This window comes from Dromaius novaehollandiae, chromosome 23 (assembly GCF_036370855.1).
Source record: "Dromaius novaehollandiae isolate bDroNov1 chromosome 23, bDroNov1.hap1, whole genome shotgun sequence".
Classification (NCBI taxonomy): Eukaryota; Metazoa; Chordata; class Aves; order Casuariiformes; family Dromaiidae; genus Dromaius; species Dromaius novaehollandiae.
In genome coordinates this window covers 5,169,181-5,187,439 of record NC_088120.1, presented here as the reverse complement: position 1 = coordinate 5,187,439, position 18,259 = coordinate 5,169,181, and the positions used below count along the sequence as shown (strand labels likewise).

Here is an 18,259-nt window from a genome sequence, read left to right as displayed (position 1 = left end):
TCTGTGATCTGCAGGAAGACCTGCAGGCAGCAAGGCACAAGGAGAGGGGGGAGCCTGTTTTTTTGTTTGTTTGTTTTTTTTTGAAGCCCAAACAGTGCAGCATAGTGGTGAGAGGATGGAGGCAGCAGAGCTCGTATCCGACTGCTTTGTGCAGGCCTGGGTCTGCCCCGCGCTGTGAGCGTGACTGGTTTCAGGACTAAGTGAAGCCAGTGTCTGTCTTTGCTCCCTCTTGTCCCCGGGCTGTGCAGCGCTCAGGGGTGGGGGGGCAAACGCCGAGGGACAACAGGAGAGGAGGAGACAGACTTTGACAACAGGTTGCCATTTTTCATGTTTTATAGTGCAACAGCAAGGAATAAAAAGGAGCTAGGAAGGATACTGTAGTTATTCCCCCAATAATTAAAATGCAGAATTTATTCCTTCTTCCAGTGAGCCTCATGCAGAGAATTAAAAACAAGATTAATGAGGTGCCTAATGGTTTGTGTAGCCCCACTCAGAGATAAAGCAACTGTTTGCTCCTCATGTGATTGGATGTCTGAGAGCAGCCAGTTTCTCTCCAGATGATGTGCACTGCTACCAGTGACAACTGCAGATGGATGTTTATGCTGTTTGCCAAGCTGTTGAGAAAAGCACTGACGCAGATCTGAAAGAAATGCATTCAAACTTGCTGCCTCGAGTCAAGGATTTGAGAACAAAGGCTCAGGGAAGCAGCAATAAATGAGATATGGGAGCGGAGAGTGGCTGTGCTCAGGATTGCTGGACGTTGCTCTAATAGTAAAGGTTGCCCTGATTGAGCCAGGATTATAGCCCTTAGATCGAGGTGACGTAAAGCTGCTGGTGACCCAACACACTGTCATCCGGGGCCACAATTCCGTGTGTGGCCTTGACAAGTAATATAACCCCTTTGCAAGTCTGCCTGCATCCTTGACAAGTAATAAAAACTTCTGTTATATAACCATGGCATGTGCTCCAACTGGATGTGTTATCTCTCCTGCGTGCGCTTTCTCATTTTTTTTTTTAAGGACCACCCAGTTAAAGTATTTGCTTCCAGAACACTTGGCCTCTGTGTCAAAACCACATACTCTCCGCAGGCCTCCAAACACAGGCTCTCCGTTCCTGCTTCAGACACTGACGCTCTTTCCCAGCGCAGGCTGAGAGCAAGCAGCAGCCTAAGGAAGCATCCTGCAATAGCCGGGATCGAATGAGGCAACGGAGGAATTAGAAATGCCCGGCTCGGTCTAGCCAGCATTTTGATTGCACACGTTCTGTCTCTCCCACTTCCACGTTCGAGGTCTTTCCTTGCCAATATTCTGCTGTGAACCGCAGTCTGCGCAGACAGTGAGTACTGCCTCAGCCGTCCCTCCCCGTGCTTCTCGTGTCAGCGTCATGACAGGCTCTTTCTCAGCAGCGTCATCTCCGCAGCTCCCCGGGCTTGCTCTGCTCACTGCCTTCCCCCCTCAGCAGGACCACGTCATGGGGACGGGACCTGGGGACGGGGCTCAGCTGCTTTCTGGTCCCCATCCACCTCTTGCTCCCTATAAATTGCTTTATAGAAGGAGCTCGCTCAGGGCTTGGGGATCCTCGTCGGTGGCCTGGCATTCACAGGCGTCGCACCGGTACTTAGTGACGTTGACCAGTCAACCTTTCTGAAGAGGAATCTCAGGCTGAATGAAATTCCCTCCTAGCGCACAGGGCAGGGAGGACTCCAGGAGGTCGCATTATCCATTCCTCTGTCAGAACGCGCTGCCCCAGGTCCCCGGTGGCGCCCACCCGTCCTGGCCTCTCAAAGCACAGTGAGACCCCAGACTTGCTCCATGGCCAAAGCTGGTGCTTCCCTACTCTCCCGTCAGGACACTTTTCCTCCTCTCTAACACATTCTTCCCTTGCACCATGACACCCTGGGCTGCATACATGCACCAGCAGACGGGGAGAACAGTTTATTCCTTAGCAGCAAACTCTCGCATAGCTTAGGGCTGTTATCACGTCTCCCCTCTGTCTTTGCTTCTAGACTAAACAACCCCAGTTCTTGCAGCCTTTCCTCTTAGGTCATGTTTTCTAGACCTCTGATTACATATGCTGATCTCTCTGGACTCTCTCCAGCTGATCATCATCTTTCTTGAAAGGCGGTGCCCAAAATGATGCAGTTCTCCAACTAGGATCTTCCCAGTTATACGTGGAGCAGAAGGATTATTTCACATTTCTTACGGACAACATTTGAATTTATATCTCCCAGGGGAGAGGGAAGGGGAGAAAGCCAGCCTCTCCTTAGCAGCTCCACTAATCACTCATTTATAACACTGCTTCACAAGTTAGGCCCCCAATTTCTAAGAATCACAAATCATAGCATTTTAGGTCTTTTTTTTTTTTTTTTTTTTTCCCTAATTCTGGTGTCTCAGGAAGTGCTGGCTTCAGCCATTCTGCTGTTCCCCAGATCGGGGAAGGCTGGAAGCCCTGTTATCTAGCTCAGCACACAATGCAGAGAGATTGCAAATGGATAGAAAATAGAGCTGGTCAGAAAATCCAACTCCTATCCCCAGGGAAAAGCTCAAGAGAAGCGTAACAAACATTTTTCTCATATAAAATCAAAATCCTGAGAATTCTGGGCTGCAAACTGATTGCGTTCCCCTCCCCCCACCGAAATGTTCTGCAGTGTCTCGTGCCTTTTTCTGGGCTTTGATCTAGGTCCTCCAGCCAATTCCCATCCCCCAGGACACCCTGATGTCTGCCTTTTTTACTGAGGGAAGGTTGTACTGTTGTCCCTGCAGAACATAAGCAGAGGTCAAGGCATCACGAAGGGGCAGGGTGAGGTGGGCAGCACCGTTCACCCACAGGCTCGTTGGAAAGCTGGGAGCAGAGTGCTGGTCTACAGCATCCTCATCCAGCCCTGCGTTCAGTGGCAAAGCAGCGTGAGCTTAGCGATCTGCTGTCTAGGCACCGATTTTGGAGATTAAAGTGACATGAGAGTTGAGGGTCTCAGCTTGGCCACTTGTCCAAACAGCCATGGAGAAGGCTAGTGGCACAGGAATGGGCAAGAGCTCAAATGGAAACACATCTCCCAGTGCTAACCAGTATCCTGTCCTGTCCCACCTACCCGAAATGCAATCATACGGGAAACAGGCTGTCCAAGCGCTCATGCCGTAAATCCACTAGAAGCTGTGTTTCCCAACTGAGGGGGTTTTACAGTCCTTAAAGTAAGTAATAAAACTTCAGGAGGATTTTCTTGTGGTTAAACACTGAGGCCTGTTTTGGCCAAGCAAAGTGGGCTCTGCTCTGTCCTCCTGATGGAGTGGAACTGGATTTATTGTTATTTATGTTTCAGTTTAAGCATTACTCAGAAGGTAGCATTAGTCATAAAGCTGGCTCCCTGCACGGCTACCCTTGTTTTCCTTGTGTTTCTCTTCCTGCCTTTAGTTGAATTCTCTTTGACATCAGCCATCAAACATTAAACTGCACATAGATCATATATTGTCAGGGGTTGGCAGGGCTCCGGGTTTGGCCTCTCTCCGCTCTACAGCTGTTTGGAGAGCTGGCTTAGCTGGAAGGAGGGTGGTCTGTGTCTTGTGTCCTTTGAAGTACAAGCAGCCCCTCTACACATACTCCAGCTCTTACGTGCTCTCAGCTCTTCCATGTTCAAATGTCAGCTGGACATGGCTGCAAAACTGTGTCACTGGATGAGGCTTTTCACCCTAAGGACAAGAGCCAAAATGCAAGACCTATCTGCCCTGACTCAGGTGTTTCATCCTTAGATTCCACCTGTAGCCAAGGGAGAGAAACAGGTTCCTCCCACCCAAGACACAGCAGACAAATTGTCCTGTGGAGCCCGCAAGATCTCGCCTTGACATGGGGGGAACTGAGAGGGACTGGCTCAGACTTAGACACCTAGCTTTTACACAGCTAAAATCAAGAGAGAGCAATCTTATCCTGAGCACCTCCTTCCGTTTCCGACACAGTTTCTGACCACAGTTTCTGTTACATGTAGGCAGCAGCACCGCTAATTGATGCAGTCTCAGGTTGTTCCTTTTTCTGTTTTTTGGCCTCGCTAACCTTCATCCTCAAATTCACTATCTCACCTCTTCCAAACTCAAGAGCTCCCCTCCATATGTGTATGTCAGTGTGGGACCTCTCTTTTAGCACTGCAGCTATCTCTTCTGGGGAGTGAAAATACTCTCCATCAGCCATGAGTTTGCTCCTGCATGTGCAAAGGAAACGGCGGTGTTCCTCACCAGCGTTGAGGACAGAGGATGTCCACATAAGGCAAGCGAAGTGCCAATCTGAGGTTTGCTCTGCAGACTGGAAAAAACTCCAGCAAACATCTGCCAAAGTTCCCAGTGCTTGAAAGCCCCTCGGCAGGTCGGTGGTAGCTGTGAGCCAAGCCACACGCCAGTCAGCTCTCTTGAAGACGCCTCCAGCTCTGTACCCCCAGCAGCTCTCACCTTCGGATCTTCTCTGAGCTGCAGTGCAGCTGCTCCACAACTATGTTCGTGTGCCCAGGCCCAGCACAGCTTGGCAAACGTGTGCAGCTTTCCTCCTGGAGCCTCTGTCGTAGACAGTGTCTCTAAACACATTTTCCAAAACAGATTATTATTTACTCACCCGAGGCAAAGAAAAATATTCAAACAACAAGCAGCCTCCTGCATTGCTCTTACCCAATCCTTTCCTCTGCTGGCGTATTCCTCTCCAAGTGCTGTAATTTGGGATGGGGAAGGCAGTCTGCCTTGATGTGGTTTTTCTTTCTCCCAGAGCTTCTCCAGCACAGTCATCCCATCTTCCCTATGCCAAGTAACTGCTCTCCTTCCTCATTCAGCCAATGCTTAATAGTCCTCTGGTATTAGGAAAATGAAGAAGACTCTGTTTAACTACTTGGAGCAGGGTAAATAGACATTTCCTATTTAAGAGTCCCAGACCTGTGCCCTGCCTGGTAGACCATGCTGCCCTTCACCATTGTGACTTCTAGAGATTTTAGAGGGATCAAACCTGTAATTTAAAAATAGCTTTTCACACAGCATCCACAGCATTGCTGATATCCTCGGGGGTGCCTGGGATCACTGTGGACTGCACAAGACTAGGAGGTGATCCTATTCTACTATCTTATCCCTCAGGTAGCAAAAAGGCCTCATCCAAAATACTAAACAAGCCCCAGTGTATGCTTTTATTACTTTTCAATTATATTTTGTTAATAAATTAGAAAAGTCATGCCATTTTTTCAGAACAGGCCAAACCAGCAACATTAATATGTGATCTAAGAAGTAAACCCAACAGTATGAGAGAAGGGAAACAGGCAGAGAGAGAGCAGATCACATCTGAGAATTACAGGGAAGAAGGTCATCATCTTTGCTTTTGAGCTGAAAGCTGCAGCTCCATCAGCAGCGTCACATGCTGCAGCTCATGGCCGAGAGCCGGCGTTCCCGCACTGCACCCCTTCCCGGAAGGTCCCCACGCTAACTTCCTCGGCTGGAGAAAGTAGCAGGATCAATCACCGCCTGTCGCAGTGCTGAGGCAGAGGGACATTGCTCTGAACACCTACTTACAAAAGCTGTTGTGTATTCTGCAGCTGTCCACATCCTCTTGCCTTGAGGACTTTTTAGAACTGTTGATACAAAACTATAAATAAGCACACCCCAAATTAACTATATGCTGCTTCAGCTTTAAAATATTTTCATGGATACTGCTCCTCAAATCACAGCAGACTTTTGATTCAAAGCTTCATGGAAAATAAATCATGCAAGGAAGGAGACGAACAGGCTAAGGGTCATGCTTCCGCAGCTGAGTCTATAAAACCCTGCTGTGCCACTTGCACATGCAGTACTTTCTGAGTGGGACGGCTCCCTCTCTCACTGATGTCTGCAAAAGGCATCTTGCTCCTTGCAGGGAGAGCTGGATCTGGCCCACTGCTTCTCTAAAGCTTGCCTAAAAAAGCAAGCAAGTCCCAGCAAATCTAGCAGTGGCAGTCAAGGCATTAACACCCCTGTGGTCCTCTCTGGCCTGCTGCCGGGGCTCACCACGCCTGCAGCGGAGCTGGCCGATGTGGACACAGGGATGTGGGGCTCTATCCCAGCAGCTCCAGCTTTTTTGGTGCATCAACTTAACCCATTCCCGACAGCTTGGTTGCACTTGGGTTACTGATGCCTTGGGATAGTTCCCTTTGGCTAAGACTGCTCGCAGGTCCCGGAAGGGCGGCAGCAGCACTGTCTGAAGACCAAAATGTGTCTGAGCCACTAAACTGTGAACTCAGTGAGTGCAAACCAGAGCTGCCCGGAGACCTGCATCAGAGGATGCAAGTAGGGGAATTTTCTCTTCTTGAATGCTGCTGTCAGAGGCTAGGACTGTGCCTTCTGGGTTAATGGTCACCCTACGGCCACACCAGAACCATGAATTCCCCGTAGGATAGAGGCACGGCTGACTTTTCACTGCTGCTAATGAAGAATGATCCCTGTCTGGCTCTTGCATCACAGGAGTCTTGGCATGGTGGGTCTGGCTGTGTTTTACAGGGCAAAGCCCGTTAAAGGCTAAGAGCAGAGACTGAAGTTTATTGCCCTGTTTGAATTCCACATACCTTCGAATGAAAAATAAGTCACTTAAAATGATAAAAGGGCCTGCTTTTTATTTACTGGAGTGGCAACAAAACACTCCTAGAGACATCTCTCTTGCATTCGGTATTCATGCAGATCAGACACTACCAGGCACACAGTCAGTCTTGACACAAAGCAACTCCCTGTTTGCAGGAGAGATTTGAAGGCTGCTGCAGAAATGCCTGCCTTCCCCCCTGCTAGTCCCCTGCCTCCGCAGTTGAGATCCACCTGGCCTCAAGCCCTTCATTCCCAGTCCTCCTGCCATGCTGGTGTCACTAATCTGTGCAGGAGAGAGGCAAGATGGGGGGGAAGGAAAGAAATCAGCGGCAGTTGTCCCAGAGGAGCAGGCCCTAAAGGGCAGGGAAGGGATGCAAAGGATGGGAAGAGAGAAGGTGCCAGCTTACACTGCAAAGAGTTAGACTGATACCAAAATGGTGTGGGGAGGGTCTGACAGAGGGAAAGGCTCCAAACCACTGAGGAAGCTGAGCTACAGAAAGGGAGGAAGGAAGGTTGGGGAGGACCTGACCTTCAGAGGGGAGAACAGGGAACGCCAGAGAATGGACATCAAAGCTACAGAGAGGGAGAAGCAGGCCCCCAACCCCCATCAGTGGCAGTGGAGCAGGAGAGAAGGACAAGTCAGGGTTTAAGAGGGTTTAAGAAACCAGCTTATCCATCAGAAGACGCTGCTTCAGCTTTGGTAAATTGCAAAGAGCATATTTTGAAGGGTTTTTAGGCTCTCAAGTCCTACTGATTTCAGGGCATGATTGACAGACTGTGAGATCCTCAGTCCTCTAGGGATGGGGGCTGCAGAAGCAGGTGAGACAGCAGGTGTTTGAGCAATAAGCACTTTACAAGGTAGTTCACCCCCTGCTATCCCAGCACGTGTTTGCATGATGCAGATGCAGATCTCTCTATCAGTACATGTGCTTTCTAAAGCATTACGTCACTGCAGTGAAACATCACCAGGTAGCAATGCAGCATACTGCAATGCAAAGGCCAGAGCAGGTTTTCTGCTTCTCCCTCCAAAAGAAACCACAGCAGCACTTCATGCAAAATGGGCAGTTTTTTGACAGTAAATGTTGGTGTTCTCACCAGTCCCATTACCCAAACACTTGTCCCACAGTCTTTTTGAGAAGGATATGTCCATCAGAGAAGGGAACCTGGGTGGATACAGGCATTGCAGTGATGAGAGCCTACAGCACAGTCAGCTGCTGTGATTTAGTGACTGCTGTGGGAGAAACAAAAGGGTCCATTCAATGTGTCATCCTTGGATGGAGAACAGGCTGCCATGGTAACCATATCTGTGTCATTCCAGTGTCAGGATGTACATTACAAAACAAATTTGGCTTAAGGTGTCACACCATGGAGCCAGAGGTGGCTGTACTTGAGCTTGCGTCTGGACCCAGGCCACAGGCTGTCCCCAGGGGGGACCTGGCAGTGAATGGATACTCAGCTCCAGGACCAGGAAATGAAGGTGGCCAAGTATGAGACTAATTGTATCCCATCCTTGTCCATATAAAAATCTCTATCAACCCAAGACGGTAGCTAGGTCTGAACCTTTGAGCATGAGGAGTTACATTAGTATCTGAACGGCCAGAGACAGTTTTGGTGTCTGGGACAGAGGTCTGACTTGCAGTGTGTGTGTTGTTTCATCGATCACATTCACTGCAGAGAAGACTGTATATCTGTTTATAGACACTTCACTATCAAAGAGATACTGATAAATTGGAGGGAATTCCTCCAGGGATTTTTTGATACACACCTTTGCAAAGGAGGCTAAAAGGACTAAATGTGCTTAGGATTTATGAAAGGACTCAGCTAAATGACAACATGTTGTCTGTCAGGTAGAAATGCTAACTACCATGAAGTGGAACATCAGGTTGGGTGGTCTGAGGTGGTAAGACTTCATGGGATGAATCTAAGCAAATGAAAATTTATGTTGAATCTTGGGAAATTTAAAAGGATCTATCAGAAAAACTTACAGAGTTCTTTGGGTGGGAAACTTAACAGAGGACCAAAAAATGACTTTAGAAGGCAATAAAAGGACTGACCTGTTTTCAGATGAGCTATATGGCTATCATCATATATTGCTTTTCTGTTATCTTTATGCAACTACAGTAAATGATCTGTTGAACAAAGGGCTTGGCCATTCTTTTGGACCATCATGGCTTTTCCAGCCTCATTTTTACCCCTATGAATTTTAGTCAGGCAAATAATTTATTATGTGAAACTTATTGCAAAATTTAAACCCTTCTTTCCTGTTTCTAAACTGCAAATATGGAACAGTTTATGTGAATTTCTTCATTTATTTGGCAAGTGTTTTGTGCAAACACAAACAAAAAATGTCACCCACAAAATTTTTCCATGATTATTCACAAGGTGTGTGTCAGGCAAGATGCGTAATTGGTTTACTGAAATCAGTGACACTATTTCTGACATTTGGCCAACATCCTAGAAGCAGCTATACAGTCATATTTGGCATGACATTTTGTCATGCTTACGCAAGTATTTGCTTTCTGCAAAGGACAGTCATATTCCTACAACCAAAAAAAATCCTCGCTTCCACAAAAGTACATGCACAACGAATTACAAGTATCACTGGTATCTTCAAAGAGAATTGACTTCAGAAATCACTGAAAGATTTATGGTTCTGTACTGTTTGTCTGAGTGCTTACTTGCATCCTGGGAACATGAACACTGCCATACTGTGCTCAAGACATGATCCTTTATGAACGCATGATTATATGACAGCTATGGGCCATGCTTGCAAGAACAGGTTAACATGACCTGCAAGATGCCGAAGAGAGTATGCTCACTGAATCTGGAGATGACACCCTCTGAGAGAAACCACAGACATGCTGGAGCACAGGATTTGAATTCAAAATGATCTTGGCAAATTGGAGAAATGGTCTGAGAAAAATAGACCTCAAATCAGCAGGGACAAGTGCCAAGTACAACAGTTACACAATTGCACAGATAAGGAAGAACTGTTTGGGTAGGAAATCAGGGTGGGTAGGGGAAAGATGTGGGGGCTATAGTGGATTGTAAGCTGAACACAAGTCAATAGTGGCATCTCCTGCAAAACCTGGTGACATTTTGGGGTATGTAACCTGAATTTCAGCTTGACTTTGTTGGAGCTGGCCGTCCAGTTGTAGGCAATGCAATTCAAGAAAAAATTAAACCAGATAGGGAGAGGAGGTGGACAACGAGAAAAAACAGAGGTCTGGAAAACATGACCTGCAGGGAACGAGTGAGGGACTGCGGTTGTTGCTGCCCTGACACAGATGAGGTGCACAGCAGTCTCCAAACACATCAAGGGGCTGTCGAAGGGAGGGAGGAACAACTGGCAGCCTGCAGTGAAGAGCATAAAATGCAATGAACTTCTTACACTGCAGCCAGAAGATTCTGACCCACATTAGGACAAACAGAGATAGCAAGCAGACCAGAAACATAGATAGCAGGAAGAAATCTACACCATAAAACTTCTCAAGGTCCCTTCCTGGCTGATTTTTTCCATATTTTTACAGCAAGTCAAGCTGATATGAGTGTAAAAGCTGCTAGTGCATGATGCAGTTAGAGAAGGTAATGCAGTCCCACCCCAACTGCAGCAAATTCCTCCCTGGATAAATCAGGCAGTAGGCTCAGAGTTTCCATTGCCAGCTAATCCGTGCCCAGCCTGCTCAGAGTACAGCTGCCACTCTGAGATTAGCTTCAGGATCATGCCCTGACCTTTACCTCTCCTCTGTAGCCATGTTTGTTTATTTACTAAAATGATTTAAAATTCCTACATATTTGAGCATCTTAATACATCTAGAGTCAGGGAGTACCTGTGAGTGACACCAATAACCATGGATGCAGTTGTAATGACTACAGAAACTGCTACTACTGCTCAGCATCCTCAATCGAAAGGGAAAACAGATGCCCCCTGTGAAACCAGCACTGCACTAGGCAGGAGATGGCCATGCTCGCAAGAATTTGCCAGTCCACTTGTACAATGTGAGCAGTATGTTTTCACCTGGCAGTAAACATTGTGTCTAGTTTTTATTTTATGAAGCTTTTCTTGTTAAGAATTGAGTGTTATGACTGATGAACTCCCACCTTCCTACAGTTCAGCATGGGAAGGAAAGACAATTTCAATTGTTCAAATGATTTAAAAAGGAAAAAGAAGGGAGTGCACAGGGTTAAACCTCTGGGAAAGCAGGCACTACAGTCTGGGAAAGTAGTTTACTCGCCTGAATATGGACCTTTTTGATATTCATGTCCATTCCCTATTCTCAGGGGGAGCAATGGTGTATACAATTCCCTCCAGAAATGGATTATGAGCCAGCATTAACAGTAGTTTACTTTTTTTTTTTTTTTTTTTTTTTTTTGCTCCTCTTAAGTTAAGGCTCTTCCTGCTCTTTGTGCTGAGAACAACTTCAACTTCTAGCTTAATCTCTTAAGGTAAAACTTACAGTATCTATAAACACCTGCAAGCAGCACTGGGAAAGTTTTACAGAAGCTCCCATCCCACAGAATATTCCTATCGCCCTGCCAAAGTTTTGGGGGACAGCATGCCCTGGATGCTCAGAGGCTGTGACTGCATGTCAGCACTGGATTTGGGCAAAGGGAGAATGGAGCATCCCTGTCTCCCCCCCAAAACTTTGCATCTCCCCATCCAAGACACACAAAAATCCCACTCAATCAGCAACAATCTAAATGCCGGAGTGTGACACAGTGACAATGCAGGGACAACAGTCACTGTGTCAACCCTGTGCAGAGAGCAGGCTTGCAGGGTGGCATAATTGGAGATAATTTGTTCCTGCACTGACCCAGAGCTGAGTTTTCAGGCTGTTGCTAGCTCCCTTGATGTACAACATTTCCCACTGACCGCTTTGCCCCTCGGCTCCTCAGCTGGGGAACTGGGGAGGCCCCTGGTTCAGACACCGTGAAACATTCCTGAATATCCTTCCCAGCTCTGGGGACCTGGAGTGCAGGAGAGAAGCTGGAAGAGACGTGATTTCCTTCTAGTGCATCCTCCAGGCACAAAATAACACATGGGATACACAGTGCTCAGAGCTGGGACATGAGAGAGATGGCCTTCAGCCCAGGCTCTGGCGTGTGTCTGGTGTCTGCCCTCACCCACATGGCTTAACTCTTTTTTCCTGTGTAACACAAGAAATACCAGTACCTCCTACCTCCTTATCGAATGCTGTGAGGGTCGCTGAGGCAGCCTAAGTCAAACGCCTTGAATATACAGAAACAAACACTTGTCGTGAATGGAGACAATGAATATCTAACCCACAAAACCCTACATAAGCACTGATGATCATCCACCCACTGCAGGGCAGGGGAGTGGATTTGGGGCCTGAGCTGTCACACCTTCAGAGAAGTTTTACAAGCTAGGAGATATCATCCAGTGAGTTTCAGTTTCCCACCACAAGTCCCAAAAGCTGCCTGTAAGCACCCAGATCATGCTCCTGCTCTTCATTGCAAGGTGGGTGATCGCTTTTTAGGGCAGAGCCTGGCCTACATATTTAGGGTACTGTAAAAGAAAGATGTCATATCAGTGCAGCCCCGAGTTAGAGCTGAGTAGAAATTCAGCAGGAATAAACATTTGGGGCAGGGAGGCCAAACTCAGGGAGTAGATACTCTTCACTTAGGTCTCCTGGTTGATTCAGAAGAAGAGTAGGAAGGTAATTTTCCCTCCAAATTAAGCCATAACTTCTCTGGACACAAGTTTTTATCTCCTCTACAGTTTGTCCTAATCTTACTAAAATACCTAGTAAGCAATGAGTGTGTCTAGATACAGTGTAGATGCTCATGGTGAAATCCCAAGGCATGTATTTTAAACAAAACTGGCATTCTGAGTCTCTCCATGGCCTTGAATTGAGCAGGGATATGAAAGACTCTTTACAGAGCAGTGTTTTTGCAGATTATATTTTTGAGAGCATGAAGATCAGAGGGTTGCTAAGGAGAGCTGGGAGAACTTGGTGCTAGTCTGCCTATGACAGGAGCTTGTAGTATTGCAGACTTGTTTCACCTCTGTCCTGTGTGTCTCCTTTGCCTGTCCGAACTGGGCTTTTCAGGGCAGGTTGCTATATTTTTGAGAAGCGCTTGGGATACTGGAGTTTCTAGATGCCCCTCTAAGAGCAGTGCTGGCTGGCCCTCTGGCCTCTCAGAGTGCTCTTGCAGGCTCTTGAGTCTGATAAACTTGCTTTATAGCTCAGCCTTATATTAGAGGATCTTGCAAATCAACTGTGCTTTCTTGGCAGGTCCAGCTGGCTTTGGTATCTCAGGTTATCACTCCATGAGTCTTCTTAGCAGAGAACCGAGTAAACTGACAGCTTCTTACACCAAATTATGGTTAAAAAACAGTAAGACTGAGGCTCAGTGCTCTTGTAAGCAGCAAACCATGTATTCAAGTGTCTTCCTTGGGAGCTTGCTCTCCTCATGAAGGTGTGATTTCTTCAGCCACACAAGTGGGTTTCTGGCTGCGCCAACTGAAATAGCTTCACAGCAGCAACTGCTCTGAAGCTGCTTTTTCTTTGCCCCACATTCCCCTTCAAGGGAGAAATAGCCACTACTTACGCAGCTAGAGCTCTTTGTTCTCCCAGGCCCTGGGTTCTTCTGGCACTGCAACCCGTTTGGTAGGCTCCAAGTGGGGTGCCTGCAGGCCAAAGGATTTCCCACTGTCCTCTAATAACCACCAAAACTTTGCTGTGGGACATCTTCTCATTTTATCTCCCTTTCTCTTTGTTTTCCAGGTTGGATATACCATAAACATCCCAGTAATCAGGTCAGCATACTGTACGGGTGCCATTCACATATCATCTTTGTGCATATGGCACCAAAATGATGATGCAGGTGCTGCAACAATATTCACAGCGCTACTCTCATTCCCTGCTCTGAACCACTGTGCTCGTCCAGCCTGCTCCACTTTGCTCTGTGTGGGCCCAGTGTGCTTTCCTCCTTATCCCCTTGCCGTGCCCCAGGGCACTAACAGGCATCACAGCCTCTCCAGGCAGGGACCCCACCGAGGTCAGTGGTGGCAGGGCTGGGAGGGAGGAGCATGGGAGGGGAAGGATGCGCTGAGGAGGACAGATTGCAGGCATCACCCTCACTTCCTTCTCCATTGTGGAGCATGGAGAAAGACCTGTCACACCGACACAGCCCCGGCTCTAACGCAGAAACACCGGCTATATTGCACAAGGATTTTCTCAGGCGCCTGGACCATGAGGTGGCCCAGAAGGGGTAGCAAGGCACAGAGCTGAATCACTGTCTCTCCCAAATCACGGTAATTTCCCTGAGGTGTGCATCTTCTCACGCAGGCAGTGCCAGCAGTGCGGAAAGGTTACATGTACGGGGACAGTCTACCAAGTGGGCCGTAATGTTATGTTCCTGTTCCCTTTGTAGGACATATTTTCCAACTGACCTGCAAGCGCCAGCCACAGCGTTTCTCGTATGCAACATCCACAGGCAGGAGTGTGGCAGAGCTTAATTTAGTTACATAACTCTCTCGATGTGTCACTATCAAAAGGTCACCGCATCTCTCCTTACCCTGCTGGCTTGGTGCCTGAGAGAGTGGGGAGCATTATATAACGAGGCGTTGTTAGGATCTTTTTGTACTTGGCAGGGGAGCCATACCTCCAATTATTATTTCCTGCAAACAAACAGCTCGAGCTGCCCGTGCTTGCAGCTGTGAAGTGCCTCAGAAACCTTCATACAGCGGCGTGCATGTGCGAGGCTGGAGCGTAGCTGGTCCCGCAGAGGAGCTGTTTCTGCTGTCTGACTGCTGCCTGGCCCCTCCACGCCGGGCCCCAGCTCTGCCACTCCCACCACGTTCTCACAGGCTCAGACCTCTCCTCTGTATTTTCCTTTCCTGAAGACTGTTGACATCAACCCTTGAACCTGGAGAGATGCAGAAAGAAGAGACAGTCACGTCATGAGAGGCAGCACTGTGGCAGGGAATAGGCAAGTAGTTTATCATGCACAATATAGTACCATTCATCTGTGATCCTGAAAAGTCTTCAGCAAGCCTCATAGGCACCCTGTCCCCCTTCTACAGGGGAGCAGGGAGCTGGAGGGGGGGACCGATGTGCTGAGCTCGGTGCCCAAGTTCACCCAGGGCGATGAGGCAGAGGCGGGAGTGGGTCCTGCTGTGGGATGCGGTTGTGTGTCATGTGCTGCCTCCATGCCTTTTGCGAGTACAACTGCCATCACGTGTTTTCCACAATGTCGCACCTGCCTTTGGTCGCTTTTTAATCTTCTGTGCTCCACAGCCAGGTATTCTTCCTGCCCACTTCGTGGCAGAGCCTTTCCCTCCTGCCTTCCTGAACAGATAATTAACTATCACTTGAACAAGAGCTGGATTTCGGAGCAAGACAGGGACCAAATTTATTCCTGAAATAATTTTGTTGACTTATGCAGTCGAGAATTTTGCCTGAAAGTCAGGGATCTGCTGTATTTCCTCCCAGAGCAGCCTGTGAAAGGAACAATGCTCTTTGTGGATCTAAAAATCAGATCAGCCTGACGGATTGGAGGCCGTGAATATGCCTGGAGGAAACAGGTGCAGGTGGTAAAGAAAGGGCCCAAAGAGACAGAAAAATGGAAAACATTTCATACATTCTCTGCAGCTGGTCCTCAGCTCTGCGCTGCTCGTTTCTCCCTCTCCACTGATTCCAGAGGGAGCCTGGCCATCCATGCTGGATGGCTAAAGCTGGCTAAGTCCCACGCAAAGCCTGCCTGGAAGCTGGTCAGATTTCTCCAGCGAGAGCAATGCAGATGTATATCCTCCTGTTTCAGCGTATCTTTGGTGGGAGTCAGTGGTTTGACAGTGACCGTCATAGCTCTGTTGCTGCTAACCTCACCCTTTCTGCCCGCAGGCGCACACACCAGTTCCTGGAAGTGCTGGCTCTACTCCGATGCTGCCCCGTGCTTGCTGGAGTATGAACTCATGCAGCCACAAGTGCTGCCTACTTCCGTAACATTTCTACTGCTCTCGATTCGTATCACCTAACAGAGCACAGGACAGCAGCTCATCCCAGCAACATAACCACAGCAGCCAGAATAGAGTTATTGCAGACACATTCCCAAATCCCTGGGAGTGTGAGATCCGACCTGCCTCTCGGGAGGAAAAAGCCAGCACAACACAAGCCCTCGGATTGCTTTGTTCGGAGCAAGAAAAACAAACATTTTACTTCTTAATTAACATCCTTCAACCCTCAAACATGCCAAGCAATTATTCCCTCTATATGTCACTCACGCTAATGACTAGTTAATAATAAAAACCATGCTGGTCTGCAGCCTTCAAAGCCGGGAAGCAGATTTTAGAGTTAATCTCCTTTCACAACAAGCTTCAAAACATGTCTGTGTTTATTCTGGGACAAAACCATCGGGAATGAATAGGCCCGAACAGGATGAGAAATTTTTTTCTGTATATGGTTTTTTTTTTTATTGCTATTAAGAAAAATGAACAACAGAGGCAAGTTCTTTGAAATGGTGGCTGGAAGGTGGCAGCAGGTAGGGCTTTGAGCAAGTTAGCCCGCACTATTAATGAAAGCAAAAGTCTTTCACCTGCAAAGCAGTGGTAAAAGGCTGTGCCAGTGTAACCCTGCCACAGGCTTTTCCTACCTTCTTTAACCTTTCACTGTTCCCTTTGGCTCATTTGGAGCTGAGCTTTAAGCCAAAGGCTTTCCCACAAAACCACCTTCACATCCATAGACTCCCTGAGCAGCACTGAGGGCAGTTTTTCACAGTTCTGTGCCGGTGTAATTTAGCATAAGCAACACTTATGCTTAAAAAGCCAAGCTTTTATGCATCCTCCTAGCCGCCATAGCCACACGGGTTGTAAGCCCTTCTTCGGGAGCTGTGGTCCCCATCGCCCTTCTTTGTAGCAGGAGGGAGCATCCTCAGACTCCCCGGTCCATCAGTTTCCCCAGTCTGGATAGCCAAGCTCACCTGGTGCTCACGTGGGGATGAGGCAGATCCTTCCGGCCTGTGCTCCTGAGCCTCCCTCCCACGCAGATGTGGATACAGGGCAAGCGGGAGGCGAAGGGGCGCATGCCTCAGTCTTGCTCCGGCATGCAGTCAGGCTGTGGGCAGCTGAGATCCGGTGCCAGAAGCTGGGAGGCTGCCCAGAGTGGACAGCAACGAGCATCAAAGTGCTCTGATTCACTGTGGGGAGAGGCCTCTTGCCGGTAATTATGTTCTTTCTTCAAGGATTGCAGTGTTCCTTTCCCAGATTTCCATGCCCCCATGCCTTGAAAAGGCAATCCTTTCCCAGTGCAACAGACAATGGAGAAATGGGGAAACTTAGCCCAAAGCACTAGAGACATCAAAGTGAGGGAGTTCTGTAAGTCATGATCTCTCTGCGAGAGATTGAGGCTCAGCGAAAAAAAGGAAAAATCCCTGCTCCAGAGTGATGTGGCAACATGAGCAATAAGAGGAGAGGAGCAGTTTGGGCAGACATGGAGCAATTATTAAACATCTGTCTTTCCAAATGAGGAATCAGATGTTCAAAGACAGTAGATGATTTGAAAAAGAGAAGGAAGTGATTAGAAATGAAAAAGAAGCAATCACAGTGAACAAAAGATCAGGTCTAGACATGGTACTGCAGAAAGCAAGTGGGGAAGGAGAGAAAGGCCCAAACCAGCTTACCAGGAGATGGTACCCCACAGCCTGGGGAATGAACCAAAGCTTCAATTCTAGTTTAGGCTGCCAATGAAGGTGGCCTTTTCTCTGGCTCTTGACCATATCCTTAGGGCCACAGCCAACAGCTGTCTCAGTACATAGCTCCAGTGCTTTCAGGTGGGAACTAGGCACATAAATACCTTGTTGATTTGTCCTTTAGTCTTGCAGGGCCTCAGTACCTCTGCTAAGAAAGTGCTGCCTCCATCTGTTACAGGGGAGTGATGAGGACAGAGACTTTCCCAGCTGTGGGGTGTTCACACACTGTGTACCAGGTATCTCCGACAGCTCCTTCGATAGCCTAATTGGGAGGGCTGGAAGAGAATTAATGTCACTCATAGCTGACAAATTTCCCAGTTCTGAGAAGTGTCTTACCTAGGGCTTCCATCCACTACACGTGGAGCTGCTGGCAGGAGAACAATAACCACCATGAAAATATCAATGCAGGTGTCACCATCTCCTGTGAGAAACGTGTCCCACATCTTAGATTTTTCAGGAATTGATTGAAAATATATTTGTGGGTTTTGTTTTAATGGGAGTTGTCATGACAACTGCTACAGCTACTCAGAAAAAAAATAAGAAGGGGCTTACACTGTCACTGGGGCCATCTGCCCCTTCCATGGAGGGTCGTTGTAAAGCCATGTACAAACCTCTCTGAGGCAAATCATCCTTTAAGCCTATGATGATAAAAGTGCTTGGTACAATTTATCAAAAGGCTTCTCTCTTGAATCACTGTTTCTTTTCTCTGCACTGACATGATAATTTCCTCTATATTGGTGCAAATTAAATTCTAATGAGAAAGCTTCGCATTTGAATGTGATGGAGAGCTTTTCTTCCCTGAAATGCACAGAAGCATTACACTTATTTTGGAGGGAGGAGATGGGATTAAATATGAATCAAGGTGCACTAGAGGACCTCATGCTTTTCTTGCCTGTGCTTCTGCTGCTGCCTCCCTGTGCTAGGGCTGTTGGGAGACCTTCAGCGGCCCTGGAAAAGGCATTTTGCTAAGGCATTAGCCTTAGTAA

General features: G+C 47.8%; 1 long non-coding RNA gene across 1 annotated transcript; it reads left to right on the top strand.

Moving 5' to 3' along the window:
* The first annotated feature begins 300 nt into the window (after nt 1-300).
* LOC135330675 (uncharacterized) lies at nt 301-18,041 on the top strand. The gene is made up of 3 exons (XR_010392645.1): nt 301-1,335; nt 13,313-13,344; nt 13,962-18,041. It is a non-coding gene; the product is annotated as an uncharacterized LOC135330675 (long non-coding RNA).
* Nucleotides 18,042-18,259: the final 218 nt, after the last annotated feature.